Raw genomic sequence first — 20,680 nt, 5'->3', positions numbered from 1 at the left:
GTCATTACAGAAGGGCTGGGCTTGGGTTTGTGTTGCAAACTGGGGTTGTGACTTGAATCTTTCTCATCTTCCCAAATATTTCAGTCAGGTTTTCTTTTTCTTTGTCTTAAACCAACATCTTATGTCTCTCAGTGGCAGGTCTCAGCATGCAATTATTTATGCACATCTCATTCCATGCCACATAAAAAGGGTTATCAAGTTTGTATCTTTAAGACTAATGAGCTGTTGGTTAACACTTTTGAGGCAATTAACCAGAGCTATCACTTCTTATCCACCGACAGAGACGTTATTGCATTCAAATTTCTCCCCGGGGCAAGACACAGGTCTGGAGTTCAGCCCCTGCTTGCTTGCCCTGCCTGACAAGGCTGCAGGTGATGGGCAATGGGAAGCCATAGGTGAGCCCTCCACCAGAGCCCTGGTATGGTGCTTTATGTGGTCTCTGACATCAGCTGATGACATTTTGGGGCAGATACCTATCTAGTGGCACTCATCAGAAGTGTTTGCATTTGTTCTGCCACACATGGAGCCCATCTCAGACCAGTTATCAGAGCATAGCAGCTTTTCACACAGCCAAGCACCTCTCCTGCTGCCTGCAAGGGACCTGGCCAGGACTTCTCAGCACCCTGTCAGTGTCTGGATGCTGCATCAGTCCCTCAGGGCCAGTGGCATCTGGCTCAGGCTAAAGCCACCCTTCAGGCTCCTCTGACTGCTGCCAAGTGACCAATAAGGCAGCCAAAATCAGGGCAGAGCAAATACTCTTCAACAATGGTTTTAACCATTATCTTCAACTATAGATACACAGGAAAATCTGGTGAAGTCTCCCAGGGTGTGTCTGCTGTGAAGATGCAGTGACTTCTATTTTCATGCTCAAGCAGCTACTGGGAAGTAACCTGTAAGATGCAGAGTTTTCTTCTGCCTTTAAAATACATGCCTTCAAAACACATACTATTATTTCCTGAACAATTGAGATTTTTTTTCCTGTAAAATAATTTTTTTTTGTGAAAACACTATTGCTTCAAATGCATCTCACTGAAAATATTTTTTTCCTGTTTCCAGGATTAGTATTTCACTTGAAGTTAATTTTGTATTAATAGAAAGGGAGGGTCTCAATTTTTTTTTCAGGTACGTTTTTGTCAAAAGACCATTTTTTGTTGCAGTGCATTTTGCAGAAACCTTGGCTGTGGGAGGAAAATATCCTGGCTGCCAGGAGCAGCAGTCCCACCGTGGCCAGTCCAGCAGACACACGTGTCCCGCAGGTGCCTGCGCTGGACACGCAGCGACAGCTTCTGCAGAGGAGCAGTGCTTGGGCAGCGTGGCGGGAGCAGGAGGGAGCTGGGCCCTCGCTGGGGCACAGGGGCTGCCTGCCCTCCTTCCCTCCTAGGGCCCAGCAGTGGCTGGGGGGCAGCAGAACAGGCATGTCTGCAAGGAGACACAGCAGCACAGCAGCGCTTCGCTCGGGTGCAAGCCTGAGGAGCTCTCGTCTGCAGCCTGCACTAAGCATCCCACCAAGAGAGAGGACAAGGGTAAGCCCTTGGCAGCACACACAGCCTTGCTGCAGGTGGCAGGGCAGTCCCCTAAGGAGATACAGTCAAAGCCTGGTTCATCCTCCTTGATGTGCATCCTGCTCACAGGTTTTTGCTGGTAGAAGTTTGCATAATCCTGGGCTGCACCTGAGAGAAGGATTCTGCTACTTGGACTGTGGCTGCCATTCCCTGATGGTACAGAAAAGCACTGGTGGGAAAGTGTGGCAATTCTAAAGATACTGTAAATAAAATAAATCCATGAGGCTAGAGGGAGGTGATGTTCCACCTGAGAATCATATGCAAACTCTGAAATATTAAAAGCACCCTGGTGAAAGCATTGCTAATTAAAAGGATAAAATATGCACGCATAGAGAACAGATTATTTAAAACACAAATTATTTCTTATTAAGATAATAGTGTCTAACTAAATGTTGAAAAAGCTGGATAGTAGTTTACACTGTAAAATGATCTGTTAAATATGTTCTTGTTAACATCAATACAGCTATTGACAAGCAGATCCAATTTTGCTTTACTTTGAGAGAGCAGACAATAGCAAGTTTTACGTGCTATCTTATTTTACAAGCATTAATGAACAATTAACCAACACTAGCACTCTTTCCATCTGTAATCCTGTAGTAGGATCACTAATCTCCACCACTAGCAGCTAATGATGAAGGTCTCTTAAGCTTTACTTCTTATCTCAGCCAGTTCTTAATACTCACATAAGTATGCTTTCTGAGCAGGGCGGCCCCCTATTGCTCTGCGACTTGAATACAAAAGACTGGTGAAATTTTTGAAGGGTTTTCTGTTCAATAACACTTCTATACTTATGTTTGCCTTCCTACAACAACAAACACAAGTGATCAGCAGAGGACTAGCAAGGTCACTAAGGGCTCTGTGTTTCCATACTTGCTCTAATACTTATAAGAATGTATTCATGCCCTATTATATATATTCCCTGGCTGCTCAGGCAGAAGCTCTAAACTAAACTAAACTGAAATGAAATAAAAGGGAAAAACCAGAAGACTAAAACAGTGTTTACTTCAAGAACAAGTCTGCTGTTTGTATCGAACAAAAGGAAGCTGGAAAGTGGCTGCCATTAAAAATACATGCAAGATAAACTGAAATTTTTATAGTACACAGCACACATGACATTTTCTAACTTCTCTTTCAGAGTGTTCTTGTGTATACCATACACACGAGATCTGTGTACTGGGATGGCAGGGGAATTCACCATTCTGTTAGGCTTTTCTGCAATAGCAAGTAAAGCAGCAACAACTTCCCAAACAGGAAACTGAGAGCACAGTGGGTTCTGTTCCAATCCCCATCAGGAGAAAGTCTTCCATAGTCAGGGCAGTCACCTCAGTAGTATAATTTGTGCAAGTAAAAATGAGATACACAATCCTTCATCTCCTTCATCTTTTGCTTTCAAGAAAGAGAGATGAACCTAAGTAAGAGTAATAAACTTTCTCTAGTCCATTTTATTTATTCCATGCACAATGCTTAAACATGTTGTCCCCAACCCAAGCAGAACTCAGGACAACTCAGGGGTTATTTCCTGGCCTAAATGAAAGCCCTGAGAGAACTACTCCAACTGGGCCCAAACATCCACTGCAGATACTGAGATTGTTGGAGATAGGGAACAGCAGTTGAGTAGCAAAAGACTGCTTCCCATCAGGGAGGTGATCCAGTCCTGTTAAAAGCTCACCCTGACCCTGCTTGCATTAAGCTGTGTGGCTGATGAGTGAGAACCAAGTTGCCTCATCGTGCTTGGAGCTGGAGGTATATTATCAAATTGCAACAGATTACCAGGATCTGAGAACAAACATCTCTCCAAGCCTTTCCCAGAAATGTTTTAGCAATAACTAACAGCATGAGGTACTGCTGAAGAAATATGCTTTATAAGTAGCTATAAATTGAGAATTAACATTTCTAATGCAATCAAAAGCTGCCATCTTGCAAGCTCTGTTCCAGGGTGTATTCTACTCTAAGGCAAAGGAAGCTGAACTCACCTGGCGCCATGCCTGAGAAATGTCTTGGGAAAAACTCCTACTGAGTGTCACAAACACTAACAGGCCCTACACAGATACAGCCTGTTTTTTTCCTGTGTCTGTACAAGACATATCAAAATGCTGACCTTTTCCTTCACCAGGGCTTCTCAGCACAGACAATAAACAGCATTACTTAGAGGAAAAACCCCCCATTTCTGTACCTCTGCAGGAATCTTGACTAAGCATTGCTTTTACCACATGGCTTCCTTTGTCTTTGACTGCCCATCATGGCCCAGGTGGCTGTGGCACTTGGCAGACATGCAGAAGGAGAGAAGTGCTTGCTTGGGTCAGCCCAGCTACCGTCAGAGAGGTAGCTCCCTGGCTGGGAGACAGGGGCGGACTTGCCAGCCTCACCTGAAAAGTGAGGTGCTAAAGTAGCCTGGCTGCATGTGGTAGGTGTGGGAATGAAAGGAAGAGAGGTTCTGGGACTATTTTCAGTCTTTATTTATTCAAGTAAAAATTGTATTTAAGTCCAGACGAATTTTGTCAAAGTGAAGCCAACCAAGTTGTCAGAAGCAGACCTTATCAGGTGGCCTGAGCAAGATGTGAGTGAAATGACTGCTTATGGACAAATCACCAACCAATTAGTGAGGAAAGAAAAAAGATTTTAATATGTTTCACCCAGCTTTTCCATTTTTAAGCCTTTGCTGTTTGGCTTCATATCTGATGTATGGAGATTTGCTTGATGTGACAGTCACCCACAGTGTGGGTGGAAAGCTCATTCCCACTCACCTCTGCAGGCTTCAAATCTCAGCAATGACTCCAGGTGATGATGGCAGGATCAGAAAATGGGGAAAAGCTAAATGGATGGAGCTAATCCCATCTTGACAGAGTCTAGCTTCTCCCATTACATAGGATAAAATTTAGTGGGTTTATTTGGATCACCTGTATATTGGACTGTGAGACTCACCTGTTACCCTGACTGCATAGCAATACTGGAGCCATCTTCAACCAAGTTCAGTTGTACTAGTACCAGAGAGAAGACATTTAAGTCTATTAACCTGCATTTCTATACTAAAAGGGCAAATTATTCAGGGCAGAGGTCTAGAGTAACACAGTTAAACCCATTCTGACACTTGACATAGAACCTAGGTACAGATTTTCCTGAATTGCACAATACATTGTCAGCACATCAGGGAAGATGCTTGGAGTAGAGAAAGAAGTACAGCCCTGGAACATCTCTCTTCCACAAACTCTCTTTTCTAAATACCTGTCAGGATTCTGGGGATACTTCCCTGGAAATTCATGCAAATGCCAACATCTTGTAAGATCATCTGTTAAGAGAAGGATTAACAAGAAAACAAAAAGCTGATGCTGTGAAGCATATTCTGGAGAGTGGACAGAGAGTGGCCTGTTTGTCAGTACTCTGCACCTTCTGCTCATTTGCACAGCTGTCTGCCCCAGGGCTGTCAGGGGCAGCTGGATCAGAGCTACAGTGATGGGCTGTTGCAGGAGCTGAGCATAACCACAACCTGGTCAAACAGATCCTTGAATCAAGCGTAAATAGTAACTATTTTCTTTCAACTATTCTCAAAATGCTCATTTACTTTCATTTAATTTTTGTATTTCTCCACAGGGATGGCATTTTTAGTCATACCTGCTGTAGAAAGGAAATGTCAGTGTTTAGTGCATTGTTTTCATTTTTATGATATGATAGAGGTGAAGGTAGGAGCTAATTAACAATACTGTTTCCAAGATAGCAAAAGAGCTTGTCTGTGATGTTAGTGCTTTGTATTAACCAGGATAAAGCCAAAAGCTTGGTTCAACATTTCCACTTCATAGATAATATCAGAGCTACTTCTCCACCCCCACCAGCTCACATATTCATTACCCAAATTGCCTATCCTCAAAGTGATAATATAGTGTGGTACAACATGCCCCGACAGGACACAAATTGACTCTGTGCCTAGATACTATACAGACAGTGTAAAGCAAATATCTCACTCTATTATCTGTTGTCTCTATGAATCAACAGATTACATGGTTCACTGGGTAGCTGAATAACTTTTACACAGTTTGCTCATATCTATTTACACATATTCTACAAAAAATACATTAACACCAAAGGACAAATGTAAAAAAAATATACCTGCAGAATCCAGATAAATTACACATGTGAAAAAACACAATAAACAGTAGTGTTTAAATTTCATATACAATATCTGTAGATATGAAAGGAAACTCTTCTCTCATGACCAAAACCTGAATCCTGTGGAAGGCCCTAAAAACCTTAAGAGGAAACTTTAATTTGTGACTATTTGTTTGTAGGTAAGATTATGCACCACATTTTAAAGAGTCCTTGTGTTCCACAGAAGTGGGGTGTAACCACAGAGGGTCCTTCACTGAAGATCCCCATGGAGGTGCACCTCCACCCGCCTCTAAGCTGTGACCTTTCAGAGCTCCACATCTCTTGTGTTCACTGTTGTTCCTGGTCACTGATTTGTAAAACATGCCATTTTTTGGACGGGACAGCAGTATGCCATGTCCTCCCTTTTCATACCTTGTGTGACAATATAGTGAGCAAAGCAACCTGTCCATGTCACTGTAGAAAGGAGCAGAGCTTTAGCAGCTGGCTACCCCAGGATTTACACACAGCTCTCAAGCTGCATGTGGATACCAACCACGCTCTCTGGATCACTTGGCCTGGTTTGTCAGCTCCTTCCAATGGCACACTCAAGAAACAAAAGTGAAGATTGTGCAAGGAAAGTACAAAATGTTTATGCCCTGCAGTGCTGCACCTTACAAGCCCAGAAAGTACAAATTCACTGCCATACATATATACCTGTATGTATGTATCTATGTATACACACACACTCCAAGTTATATTAAAAACTATTCCTTCTTTTCTGCTTCTCTCTTGCTTCCAGCTCTTCCCTCCCAAATACCTTTTAAACCTATTCCTTGATTAGGTCAGAACTCCACCTTTACCCTGTCTCACTCTCCAGAGTAATTCTTCCAGGCAGTCCTGGTTTGTCCTCAGACAGTGGCACTAGGAGCTGCTGCATTTGTCTCCTGCTCCATTGCTTGTCTCCTGTGTCCCTGATACACCTTCTCCCAGCAGTGGAAGCAGCTCTCTTCATAAAGATACAGGCTGTAAGCACTTGGGTCCACCTAAACATCATTGTTTCTTTCCTTTGTTCAAAAGCTTAGTTTGCCTTGAATTTCTGGGCCAATTAACTCAAATTTAATACTATAATGAAGGAAAAGAGTCTAACAGCGTATTGTAACGTGGAAATTAAGTGGTAGTATCACAAACTGGCAGCTATTCATCCAATTATATTCTACAGAATGGCAACAGTAAATAATTTTAAAATTAAAACTAAAAAGAGGGATGCATTTAACCAAATTTAGTACCATGCAGTACCTGTTTGCAGGTATGAAATAATCAGTTTTGAAAGAAAGACTTCTTAGTGCTAATTAAGTGACTAATGAACAGTCAAAACCTGCTGCATATTGGATTTTTAATAGAGCTCATGGTTAAGGGCATTTTTGGTGCTCTGAGTTGGTTAATAATATTTAATTTGAAAGTAAAGATTTGTTAAAACTGGTAGATTTTCCTTTGTAAACTATGCCTGCTACTTTGTGCAACAAATTCTACATGTTTTTGGTAATGGAAGATGCTGTTGCAACAGCCTTTTGTGCATCCTGATTGAAAATTCAGCTACATAACCCTCACTGAACTGTTTATCTTATGTACTTATTTAACTAACATTCAAACTGACAAGTCTCCTATTTCTGGGCTTTCTTTTTATACTTTAATGTATGCCTTATCAGATGAAACTCAGATACTACCAAACTTTGCATGTTTTTGATTTTGCACATAAACTGAAGGGCAGAATTCCAGTCTATGTCCTCAGTCATTCAATCTTTCAAGATCTTTGAACAAGACTTCAAACCCTGAAAAAATACAACCCAAACACAGACTTGCTTCTCTGTCTGTACAAATACGTGAAAGAAACTGGTATGTCAAGTTTCAGTGTAGGCAAGCCTAATTGAGGCTTTAACTGCATTCGAAACAAGAGGCAGGCAGCACCTCCAAACTGCTTTATTCAAGGGCAGGAAGACATTCAGGAATAGAGCTACTGGAATTATTCATTGCAAATAAATTATCCAATTAATTTAGTCAAATTTTCTTATCATTAATAATTCAAAAACTGCTCCTGATAGTGGTGGATGTGTGCATCAGCCCCGATCCTGACAACTCTTAGACACACATATAGCTTTTCATATTCCCCATAATCCCATTGAACTCCATCAATTTTCTCAGTGAGCTGCAGGTGAGCCTATGGAGAGTTGGTGAGCAGCTTGCTTCTCTGGGTAGGTTTTTAAGGAATAATCACTTGCTTGAGTCATGCATTATTGTGTCTGCACCTAATGAATGATATCTCTCCAACAGAAAACTGAATTCTGAGTAGCAAAAGATTAATGTTCTTGTTAAAGTCCTTTTATTTATTTTTTCACACTAAGAGGTTTTATGTGAATAAAGCAGCACTTTCACAATCATTTGTGTGAACAAATCCAAATACTGATGCAAATATTCATAATAGTGAATAAAGCAGGATATACCCTATATGAATGCAGACCATGGGAACAAAGGGTTCTGTGTTTGGCTATAGTGCCTTATGAAGAATAATGTTCCCAAGAAAAGGCACTAGTAAAAATGCCATGCATTGGAAAGCACTGTGGACTGCATTTTTAAGGATGATAGTCATTATAGGAAGCCTGTTCTGTAATTTAGCTTCCTGGCCTATGTGTATATGTTTTAAATTTTGCCACCGTAAATATACAACAGGTCCTTGTGCTAGCTCTGCACAGAAGCCCTCACACTTCCAAGGAACTTTAACAGAAATAAAATCTCACCTGGCTTCTTCTGTAGTGATCAAGAAAGCTGTGAGATATTTGCTGTCATTCCTATGTTCTCTTCATAATTCGTGACTCCTGTAGCCATGCACTTGTGGGAAGCTTAAATGGTTGTCACTGCTAGTTCTTTAAGGATATCTTATTGTGAAGGACTTCTGAAAGATGAAAATAACTATCAGCAAATTTATAATGAGCTTTCTCATGTGCTGGTTCCTGTTCTTCTATAGGTTCAGGGTTTTTGTACCTCAGTTAACACTCTTTCAAATATAGAATCATAGAATTGTTTAGGTTTGAAAAGACCTTTAAGATCTCTGAGTTCAACCATTAACCCAACACTGCTAAGTCCACCACTAAACCCTGTCCCTAAGTGCCATACCTACATATTTTTAAATACCTCCAGTGATAGTGACTCAACTGTTTCCCTGGACAGCCTGTTCCATTGCTTTACAATAAATCAAATATTGGAGCAAGTCCCCTGTAAATAAGATGTAATTAAATGTAACAATTCTCATTGATGTTTTGAACAATTATGCAAATCAGAGCTGTGCTGACAGCTAGGTATAATGCCTTGCAAACTTTCAATTATCTGCTGCCCACCAACTGCTGTCTCACTCAAACCAGCACAAATCTCAGATCACTTGGGTTCTTTCTCAGGGGGACCCATCAAACATAACATGATCCCAGAGTCTGACATCACAAAACATGATAGCTAAAATACAAAGAGAAGCAGGCTTATTTTAGTATCTGATATCTGACAACAAGTTGGATATTGTGAGTATTTGATTCAATTTTGTGTGTCAGATGGCAGTGGAGCAGACAATAAGGTGTCCACAGTATTTATGAACAGGCAAACACCACAGTTCACTGACAAGGCAAAATAATTTTAGGTAGCACTGAACCTGTCTGCTTGCATTAGGCTGGGGCAGATTTCTAGGCTGGATAGAAAAGCTGCAATTTATTTTTTTCTCCAACAAAATGCTGATAACTACTCTCACTGCTAGCACAGAACAAGATAACTCTGATCACTAGGTCCTTTTGTCACCCTCTCACTGAACTCTTCTTTAACAGAGACATTCTCATTTGCACTCAGCAAAATGCCAGGCTAGATTTCAATCATATTGATGCACTATCCATGTAGCATAGGAAAAAAACATTACCTCTAAGGTCTCAAGGAGCAATAACCTACTGGAGTTTCAAATCATGTGGCTCTGGACAGTGCTGGGGAGGCATGAACTGATGCTCCATTGCAGGCATGCTCAGTTACCAGTTTCTCTAGTCTTTCAAACAAAGCACATGTCTTTCAGTCATTGCTCCCCTGACCATCAGTTAGGAAGAAAATTAACACAATTTCTATTGTATTATTAGGGAAGTCTTCCCGCTGAATTTTCTTGTGCCTGCAGAAGGCACTACCACAGCCTGTGCTGTAGCAGTCACACTGCCCACAGTGCACTTTGACAGTGCATGCACCCGTGGGCAGGCATGGATGCTCCCTTCAGTTTCACAGATGTCTTTCCAGGAGGGCCAAAGGCAACAGAGCTGTACACAGGAAGACCTGGGGCAAGCGTGATACTCTTAACCAATTCAGTGCCCTTACATCAATGCAAAATCCAAATAAGAATGAGCAACAGATGCTTGCTTGACTGAGAGCAGCAGGTCTAAGGGTACATTGAGATTACATGTTCAGGGGTTAGACATTACAGGTCTCCTCGTGTAAAAACTCCTAACATTCATGTAATCAGAGGGGATGAAGAATTGGGGAAACCGAATGTCACTGCCAAAAGGGCAGCCACTAATTTTGGGTGGCAAAACCACATGCCACCCAAAATCTTTGGGTTGGAGCCACAGCCTGAAAAAGGCTAAAAACTCCATGTCTGCCTCAGCCTCCCCTCAGCCCTTGTGTGGAAGGAGCTTCATTGTTTGTTGATTTGCAAAGATGAGTAGTGATGCTTTCCTTGTTCAGCAAGGAGATTTTGGCCCCAGGTAGACAAAGGTGCCTCACTTTCTATCATCCCAGGCTGCCCAGGGTGCATGGGGCAGTGGAAAGACACTGCCCCCCTGCTCTGCTAAAGAGAAGCAGCCATGGGGGGGTCCTGGTACCCATCAATGCCCTGAAATCCACTCCTGCTTCCTCACTGGTGCCTCTTCTAGGGAGCTCTTTGATAGATAGCCAGCCTGGTTGGAGAGATATTTCAATCAGAGGTTTTCCTTGGGGAGAATAGGGGGGAAGGAAGGAGAAAAAATCAGCTATTCCCCTCTGAGAAAGTTTCACAGTGTTTCTGTGCATTATTATATTTGAATCTGACCATATTCAGAAACATATTTCTCCTTAGAATTGCCAGCTGGAGCCAAATTCTCTGCCCTGACTGCACTCAGAAATTTTCATCCTAATCCCAAACTATTCATCCCAACACTTCTGCTGCCATCAATAGATTTAAGATGTTTTTAATGCCTTCCTTGAACTTGCCTTGTCTCCTGTCAGCCAGCCAGAAGTGGTTTTTATCAGGAATAAGATTCAAAGAGTCTGCCCTGCAGCAATCCCATCGTGCACTTCTTTGTCAGAATCCTAATGACGATTTATATATACTTAAGAGACTATCTCCAGCTGTAAAACTGAAAAGCTTCTGGGGGTCTGTACAGTTCCCTGACCTCAGACCTATTTTTATATTTTGATCTTGGGGATAGTGCCTCCCAACACTCCGAATCCTCCAGTTATCCCTGCGGTAACAAAGTGCTAGCTTAACCAGTAGTAGCAAGACTTAAAACAGGGCACTCAGGATCAAAGTGACTAACAAACTTGAGTATTAGCCACTGTGTCAGCCCTAGAGACAGCCATGTTCAACCAAAACATGTATATGGCTCAGTCTCCATGCTAAAATGAAACATTGTGCTCCAGAGGATGTGCATCTAAAGAGCCATTTTCGCTGAGGTAGGTATGAAAGCATGCTCAATTTAACATGCTAAACAGGCATCCAGCACAGACACTCTCCTCCCAAGCAGAGAGGAATTATACTATTATGTTGCTTTTAGGCTTCATGGGGCTATTTTCAGGATTTTTCCAGCATTATTTGCTTTTACTTTCATCCCAAACATTTATGAAAGAGATTTTACATTTTTGATTCAGAGCAAGTGAGAAAATATGAAAGAGTGTGAGAGCACTGACGATTCTGGATTAAGACAAAAACATAGGCAGGATAAGGTTGTGTCAATGAACTGACACTTCATTTTCCTTCCATTGTCTGATTACCAGAAGAGCAGTACACTAGCAACAAGATGATCACATGAAGGCGGGAAAACACAACTGTCAGGCTTCAAGGACAAAGCCTATTCTTACATTGCCATTCCTTAAATCCAGACATTAGAGCAAAAGGAATGAGAAAAAAGCAGCTCACTCATGGATAGCTTACTGAGGATACTGCAAAAGATTATGCTAATCTTCACTTCATTGTCCTCTGCAAAATGTTTTCATACCATGCCTTTTATCTTTGGAAGGGATGCACAACCTCTCAACTCTGTGACAGCGAGCACTTTCTGTGTGGTTTCTGCGTAATTAACACCAGCACTAGACCTTTTCATTTTTGCTACTCAAGCTTATGGCCTTTTAAGGGTACTCACAGGGGAGCATCCCTCACCCCTTTGCTTGCAGCCTAAGTGATAGTCTCAGCTTATCCTTAGCTACATATACCATCTGTTAATAGCAGAAGGATCAAAAACTTTTGGCTAGCCTGCATTTTTCAAAGAATGGGGGCAGGCAGCATAAACAACACATTAGACAAGATTTCTAAGAGTTTTAATTCTGAGTTGGGGCCTAAAGACTTTCAGTTTTATTTAAACTGCCATTGCATATTGTCTAGATTATGTTCACATGCACATCTTAGGGGGTGGCTGGAATTAGATAAAAGTCTGCATTTAAGATGAAATTCATTCTAATATAGTCCAATTTTATCAAAGTGTGACATGTTGGATTTTTGGTCGATCTGAACACAATAAACACTGAAGCCACAATTTTGCCCCTCAGTAATCATCCCAGTTTTGACAGTAGAACCAGGTGCTTGAGAGTGTATTTGATACCAGTGACAGTGGGAATTGCATCTCAATAGTGACACAGAAATTGCCTCTGAAAACACAGACCAAATCTGACACTCACAATCAGACACTTTTCTTCCTTATTTCCAGAAACTGTGGAATACTTAAAAAGTAAAAGAACCCAAATTATTGTGGTGTTTGAGCATTAATATTTACTTTCACCAGCTTTCCCTCAGGCATATTTTACTAAGAGTGGGGTTTTCATGGTTTTTTTCCCCAGATACATTTTTTCCCCTGGTCCATTTTCCTACCACACCCTGTCATGCTGGTGCCCTGGCCTCCAGACACAGACACCCCATTTCTTTTGAAGGCAGAAAGAGCAAGAGCAGCACATGTCTGCAAGGCTCCCCACCTGCTTTGCCCCTGCCCATGAGCCTTCATAGTGGCACAGCAGCTACACCTAGGAGCAGGGCGAAGACCTGCAGAGGTTTGCAGAGCCCCTGCAATTCCCAGACCCATCGAGGCTCCATTGACTCATCTTTCTCTCCTGCCACTTTTGACTTTGTAGGAAAGCTACCAGTGACCCAATGAACAACAAACAACAGTGATATTTTGGTGGCATATTACAGTTGAAGCTGCCTTGGAAGTGGACTAAGGTGCAGAGAGTGAGCAGAGTTCTGCCTTGCCCTTCTGGGCATCACACTGGGTAGATGGAGCTAATCTCCTCTATGTATGTCTAGAAGCACCAGATGTGGTTATGTGGTAGGAGAGGGCTAAAAGCACAGCTTTTCTTTCCATTTCCAAGTGCATTGACATATTCTCCCCTCCCTGAGAAAGACAAATGTGCCTTGAGATAGTTTGGCAACATGACAGATGGTAACTACCACTGTGGCTTATTATAGTGCTGCCAATGTCTCAGATGTGCATTAAACTCATACACTGACAGGAAGTCTCAAGGAAATGTTCTACATTTTTCTGCACAAGCATAATCCTTTTTCAAACAAAAACAAACAAAAAACCCAAACAAACAAACAAACAAAAAAAACCCCATGAAGATTTAAAACCCTAGCTGTCAGGATGTCCTGTACTAAAGGGTAAATACTAGAGAGAAACTCATGTTCCTGCTCTGATGTAACACCGTGTTCTTAAATCTGAAACCAGCCTGTTCATTGTGCACATAAAGAACTCAAAAGCCTCACAACTGCACCCAGTTCTCCTCCAAACAATCTGAAATTTCTGTCTACCATACCAAGAAAAAGGATGCAAAAGAAGTGCTTGAAAGAAAGCATTTTTGAAATCTTACAGGTGGGCAGAAACAGTTACATTCACGTCACTTCAGTGCTCAGAACTACTAAATATAGCTTATTACTTTTTTTAAAATACCACCCTTTGAACTGTTAGGGTCTTTTATGTTTTCAAGTGCTGTCAAAACCAATGCAAATTCTTGTGGAGAGTACAGGTCATAGGACGTTTGTGCTCACCTTTCTTCTTGGGAAACCTGAGCCAAAATCCTGCATTATGTGGCAATCCCTGTCCATACCTGAAAAATCAAACTATAATTTGCCATTATATCTTCTTTTGCTTAGAGAGGCCACCAAGAAAGGACTTTTAGAAAACTGGGCCAAGGCTTCCAGGATAAAACAAAGGTGAAGAAGTTTTCACACTTTGTTAGGCTCTAGCTTAGTCCTATGATCCTTCTTTTTCATCAGCACTGCCAATAACCTCTATTTACAAAGAAATTTTAGGGAAAAGGAACTACACTGAAAACTGTTACCGCAGACTCAACCGCCATGAAGCTGTCACTGAAAAAAGTAGGAGAACAAATATTTTTTTACATTTTGAAGATGCTGTGCAAAAATATTTCATGATCTAAAAAGTAGAGTAGGAGGCCACTTTAGTATTCTCTATAACACAATTCACTTAAGAGTTGTTGTTATTATAAAAATAATAATAATTTTCTAAAGACATAATTACAGAAATAATTTTGGCTGGTGAATTCAAGCAAAATTCATGCATTTTGTGGAGAAAATTGAACAACAAACTGTCAATACAGTGTACAAACTATAAAATAGGTGGGAGCAACCATATAAAATTAAAGTTCTGGAAAAGTCACAAGATTTCACTCTTTCTTCTAAAAGAGAACTACCCCAGTGTGATATCTCAATGCATGCAAAAAACTGACACCCATCAGACAGGATTTTTTTCTCTGGTTCTTATTCAACTCAACTAACTTACATAGAGTTATTTTTTTCTGCACCAGAATAAATTAAAGGAAAAGAAAACACATGTTTTTTGTCTGAACATTGAAGGCCAGATTTTCAATCTGTGCAAACATGAACAATTTAAGATCGTCCCTGTGTCACGTGGATAATTTTAAACAATATTAATAGGACTGTTTTATATGCAAATATAAAAATATAATATAACATTTCTTTGTTGCCAACATTCACAGCAGGCTTACAGTGCTTTTAAAATAACAATTCTTGTAAGCTGTCTGAAACTGAAAGAAGGCAATTTCCTTTCCTACCTTCAGTCAGAATCCAGGTACAGTGACATTCCAAACAAAATTAAATAAGTCTATGTTTGTGGGAGGAAAATCTTCATTAGATTCAAACAAATAAGGTCAAAACCTTTGTCTCACTGCCCATAACTCTGTTGTCTTTAGGAGTTTCAAAAATTTTCCCATGATTTAGGAAAAAAGGAGATAAATTTGCTAGCATCTCTTTAAATGAGCTTTTTAAAAATCCAAAATGGCATTCTCAGTAGCCAGTCTATTAAATCTTCTATTAACTAGAGTGAAAAAGCCTCACCAGTAACTCATTTTCCTGTAATAAATACACCAATAATCTAGTTTGAGTTTCATAAAATTGGCAGTCCACCCAATAGTCACAGTTCCTGCAAGTGCTAAGAATCACCAGTTTCTGTCTTCAGCAATGCAATTTTGTGGAATTATATTACACAAGACCTCATACACCTCTGCAAAACAGCATTGCTGTGAAAACACCACTTACTGGCTACCTAGAGTTTTACTTGCTATAAGCTGTTTAGACCACATGAAACCTGCAATACACTGTTAGATCTTTACAAATTTCATGAAATCTTTTTCGGATATCCAAAAAATCCTGAACTACTTGAATCTTTTGTCTCCCAGCACTGGGGACTGACCCATAATCTCTTTCCCAGCCAGTACACCAAATCTGTAGCCAACCTTGTCACTGACTCCAACAGCTGCTTAAATTCACCAGAGGGGATAGCAGCAATCCTACTTCTAAAAGAACACCACAAGGCTTACGTTCATGATGCCTTGAGGAGACACTGAAAGGAAGGTCAAAGGTGAAGAAAAGATAAAGTGCAGTACAAGAAGATCAGTAAAGTTGAATCTTCTTGATGGAAAACTCATGTCTGCTTCTTCATGATGCAAACAACATAACTTCATTTCAAAAAGCCTCTGTTTTTTGTTGATTTTTTCCCTTCCCTTTTGCTTTGGAGTATTTTGAAGTTTATTGAAGTTTTTTTTCCTTTTTTTTCAGGTCAGAGCTCTGTGCATCTAAAAGCCTTATTCAGTTGTTCTTGTCACGAGTACTTTGTCTTACACAGGCTGCATTACTCTTGTAAACAGAGGCAGCATCAAAGTGAAAGCAGATAGAGTCACATCAGTGGATTAAGGCCTTCTGCATGATAAAGTAGCTACCTAGGGTGGGATAAACTTAATATGTGAAAGAATGTTATTGAGGAGGAATAAAGTGCCAAAACTCTGTCATTCTCTTAGTAATGTCCTAATCTAATGCCTGACACCAAGGCCTTAGGCCAGTGTTAGTGTTAATCAATGAAATACCCATCTGTGTTCCCTGTCCTTATCGCTATTTAGAACTAGCCTAAACTCAATTATTTTCCCTTAGAGACCAAGATGGGATATTAAGTTGAGTGAAAGGGATTGTGTCTCACAAAGAAATCCCAGTGTTAAAATGCAGAGGTGTCAACATTGCTAACTAAATTTCAGTTAAACAGAGATTAAATGCTAGTTCTTTGGACATGAAACACTGCATAGATTAAATCTGGTTAAAAATCCTTATTTAGAGAGTGGCTAAAAACTGTTAAGCAGTTTAATCAACTTATAATGTAAATTTTCTTCCCTCGTATGCATTATTTATCCCCTGCAATAACCATCGTACAATAAATGTTTGAAGAGTACACTCAGTAAAGCAATAGGAAAGCACAGTCTCTTGCTGTTACCCAGAGCTGGGAATGATACAGACATTGCCAGATATATAATGGTTATCTGAGGAGTATGTAATTTATCCCACGAGTGAACTGCAAATCCCATAATTCAAAACTGCCTCAGTCACAAATGAGTTATGGAGGTGTTTTTTACAAGTGGGAATAATCTCACATCCCATCGATATTCATGATTGTATTTTTAGTTCATATCGCCAAGCTAATATTTTATATCTTTTTTATTTTATTAAACTTTCAAACTTGTTTGGCTTCTCTTTTTGTGTCTTTTTTTTTTATTAGAACACTCTAAAGAGAGGAAGATTCTGCAGAAGCGCACGCAGCCATCCTTTCTACATATTCAAGTGGATATAAAGAAAAGAAATTTAAAAACCTCCAAATTAGCAAGGAATAAATGTTTTCAATTGCTTTGTAATGAGTACATTTTTGGGTTAATTTCTGAATAGTATCTGGGCTGAAATCACTATATGCATTTCTTAAGAATTTTCCCTTCTGATTTCTTTTTTAATTGTAAAATAATTTGGAGCACCTTATTACCACAAAAATTTAAAGGTTAACAGTCAAAAGTGCTACAGAAATGAGCAGCAAAACTATTTTATTCTAAATGAAGACGTGCATTCTATTGGGTATATATGAATTAAAAAGCATGCTTAAGTGACTAAAATCAGGTAGGAATTTCTAAGACATCATGGAAATACCAGAGGAAAAAACAGAAGGAACATCTCTTTGGCTCACTTTCTCTGCTAATAATTCACCAAATGTAACTATCCTCATGGTACTGGTCTTACTCTCAGTATTTTTGTTTCTCTTTGAAATCGCACTACAGCTTTTTTAATTGCCAGTGTGCATCTTTGTTTGGCATCTCAAGCAAATTAACTGAAGAGAAAGAAATAACATTTTTGTAACAGTGGTAAGCACAAAATGCTGAGAGGGCATTTGGTGCTGCAAATGTGTTTTTTCCTCTTAGCCAGAAGCATGGGCATAAATGCAGTGAAGCTCTCTGACTGTGAGGATCCCTGCTCTTTCCCTTCTCTCTCCAGCAGAAGTTACATTTAGTATATTCTTTCTCATTGGTAAGTAATATATACATTTTCTCATTTGCAGATTAGCCTCTACTTTTTTAAACTTTGAGTGTTTTTCATTTAAAAAATAAGAGATTTCTGTCTTGGTTACTTGGGACCCCAGACATGGTAGCTGGTTTTATGTCATATGCAGTCAAGAAGAAAAAACAAACATGATTGTGTGAGAGCTTGGGGTTCTGGGTTGTTTTCCTTTTTTCCCAAGACAGAGGGATACAGTATTTCAAATTATAGCAGTTGTGAAATTTTGGTTTACACTGTGCAAAAAATGTAAGTACTTCTTGGGTCATTTAGATATTTCTCAGGGGGACAGTTGGAAAAGTTCATAAAAAAACATTGTTTGAAGCCCAAAAATGTAATTTGTCAAGATTTAGAGGCAGTATTAAAGACTTGAGGAACTAAGGGATTCAAAAATCTGCTTCTAACACAGCTGAGTGAGCTTTAGCTTTACTTTAGAAAGCAACGTGTCTTCCTGGGTTAGCAGAAATTGTTAATGATAATATACTATAGAAGGTTGGTGCAAGGGCTTCTCTTAAAAAAATATGCTTTTTAGATCAATTCTCCTCTCCAAGGTCTCAGTATTACTTTGAGTGAATAAAATTGTTCCTAGAGGGTTGTATTACAAAGGCTGAGTCTACCTGATTTTGATGATTCCCAAACTTAAAGAGAGGCACACACCACAATAAATAAAAACACACTGCTAGTAGCAGGCATTTAGAAGTCCCATACTGATGAAAATTTGAACCCAGCTATTCTTATCACAAATCAACATTTCATGTTGTGAGCAACAAATACTGAAAGAATGTCCTGTTTAAAATTCTTAATACTTCTCTACTTTTTTTTCCCTCCCTTTTAAATTTAGGGGTACTTGAGTGGCTTTAGGTGGATTTAGGGTTATGTTGGTGGTTAGGGTGGGTGTCTGAAGAGGTCATTGAAAACCTTGCACTCACAAACTAGGGTGAAGTTTTGTTACTTGCTTCACCCTCCAGACTGGCATTGGAAGGCCTTGTGTTATTATGGCTCCCATCTCACAAAACAGACATAAACCTGAAGATTCATCCACATGTATGTAAGTAAAAGTCCAGACTCTCTGCCATGAGTTGCATCAGTTTTATTAATACTGAAGCCCTAATTCATTTTCCTGCTTGAATCCCCCTGAAGTTGTTAAAAGCAGTGTACTTTCTGCCTGTAGTTGCTGGATACTGTTTCTGTATATGATAAATACATGCTATACTGCACAAGTGATTTCATTTCAGTGATAGTTACATGCTTCCCTGCTTATCAGTTTACAAAAAGTATGGAAGACCTCTCAAATTCCTTTTAGGAAACACTGTGAGCTTTGAGATTCTGGTGGTGATGGAGGCTAAGGCTAAGCTCTGAATATTCACAAAAAGCACTTGATACAGCATGGTGTTTTCCTTCTTTTAAAATTTTAGAGGTAAGGGGTCCTAGAAAAAATGAGGTGGTAGCACAGATTGCCTTGGAGCACTTCACACACAATCTGAATCCAAATCAGCAGTATATCTGTAGGAAATTATCTTCTCTTGTACTGATGGAGAATTGTTTTCACTGACAGAGAACAGAGACAGGGAACATACCTCAGGCAGACAGGCAGAGCAAGGAAAGGCTCACCAGTCCCTTGTGAACCCCCATTCTATTTCAGTCATGGGCCAATCTCCCAAAACCATGCTAGTGCAGAATGGCTCTGCCCCACCTCTATCACAGGACTGGTGCTATAAGCTACAAGACAGCCAATCTCATGCAAAGGACACAACCTAATTCAATTCCAATATAAATTATGTATGAATATTGTAGCACAAGACAGTTGGAAAGCACATTGTGTAATTCAGCAGTTCAATCATATTTGTTGTTAGTGTACAATACTGTACACTGTAGTTGGAGAGGGGAACAGTCTCAGAGTCAAGTGGATCAAAAACAGTCTATGAGAGCCAACTAAAAAAGGCTATTGTACTTAGCTGACTGAAGTGGAGAATGAAGTACTCTCCCTCAATTAAGGAAAGTGTGGTGGAGCTGATTAACCTGCTTGTTACCTTGGCAACCTGAGATTTAGATTGTGAATGAATATGTAAGGCTGTGGATACCTTTCATCAAACAAGAGTCTGGTGAACAGTTTGAGTGAGAAAACTGCAGGGCTGGAAGGTACTGGCACTAAATCTGCTTATGAGACAACACTTAATTTATAAGAGGTAGTCATTACTGCTGCATATGCAAGTCACCAATAAATAGAATGACAGCCATGTGCTATGCTCCAATCTGCCATACAGGTTGTGCACACAGACCTAAATACTCAAAACCCTTCATCGATGCAATTCCTCTGAGCCACTAAAAAACCTACCTGGTGTTGGGTTGGGCTGAGACCTCCCAGCATTCCCTGAAATCACCAGAGCTCCTGCGTGCAAAGTGCCCATGCTTTGGGCACTTGTGCACCTCATCTCTCTGTTCACTTCATTCCTTGTCTTTTGTGCATCTCAGACTAATGGATAAGACTTCATATTTATTAACATTAAGCATCTTTCACCAGCTCTCCACCCTTTTGTAGAAAAGGCCTGAGGCTACATTCTCCCCTCAGTTACACCTGTCCAATCCCATCGACTTCAGTAAGATTGAACAGGTGTAAGCAAGGAGAAAATTTGGCCCCCTGTTGTCTATGAATAGCATTATCTGTGTTCACCACTGCCTTGGCTTTATGTCGCTGGTAAGTATAATTAATTTATAGTTTGTCTTATTCTCTTAGTTGTTTAATAAATAGATGAAAACAGAAGACTCCTGAGGGACTTACTCTAGTTACCTGTAATAGAAACTCCCCTACCGATACAGCTTCTTCAGGAATATCCCTAATACTTCCTCTTCTTTTTATCAATTCTTTATGAATTTTCATTATCTTTGGATT

Source organism: Agelaius tricolor, unplaced genomic scaffold, assembly GCF_023055355.1.
Source record: "Agelaius tricolor isolate 1412-34295 unplaced genomic scaffold, bAgeTri1.0.p SCAF_11, whole genome shotgun sequence".
Taxonomy (NCBI): domain Eukaryota; kingdom Metazoa; phylum Chordata; class Aves; order Passeriformes; family Icteridae; genus Agelaius; species Agelaius tricolor.
This window is presented reverse-complemented; position numbering follows the sequence as displayed.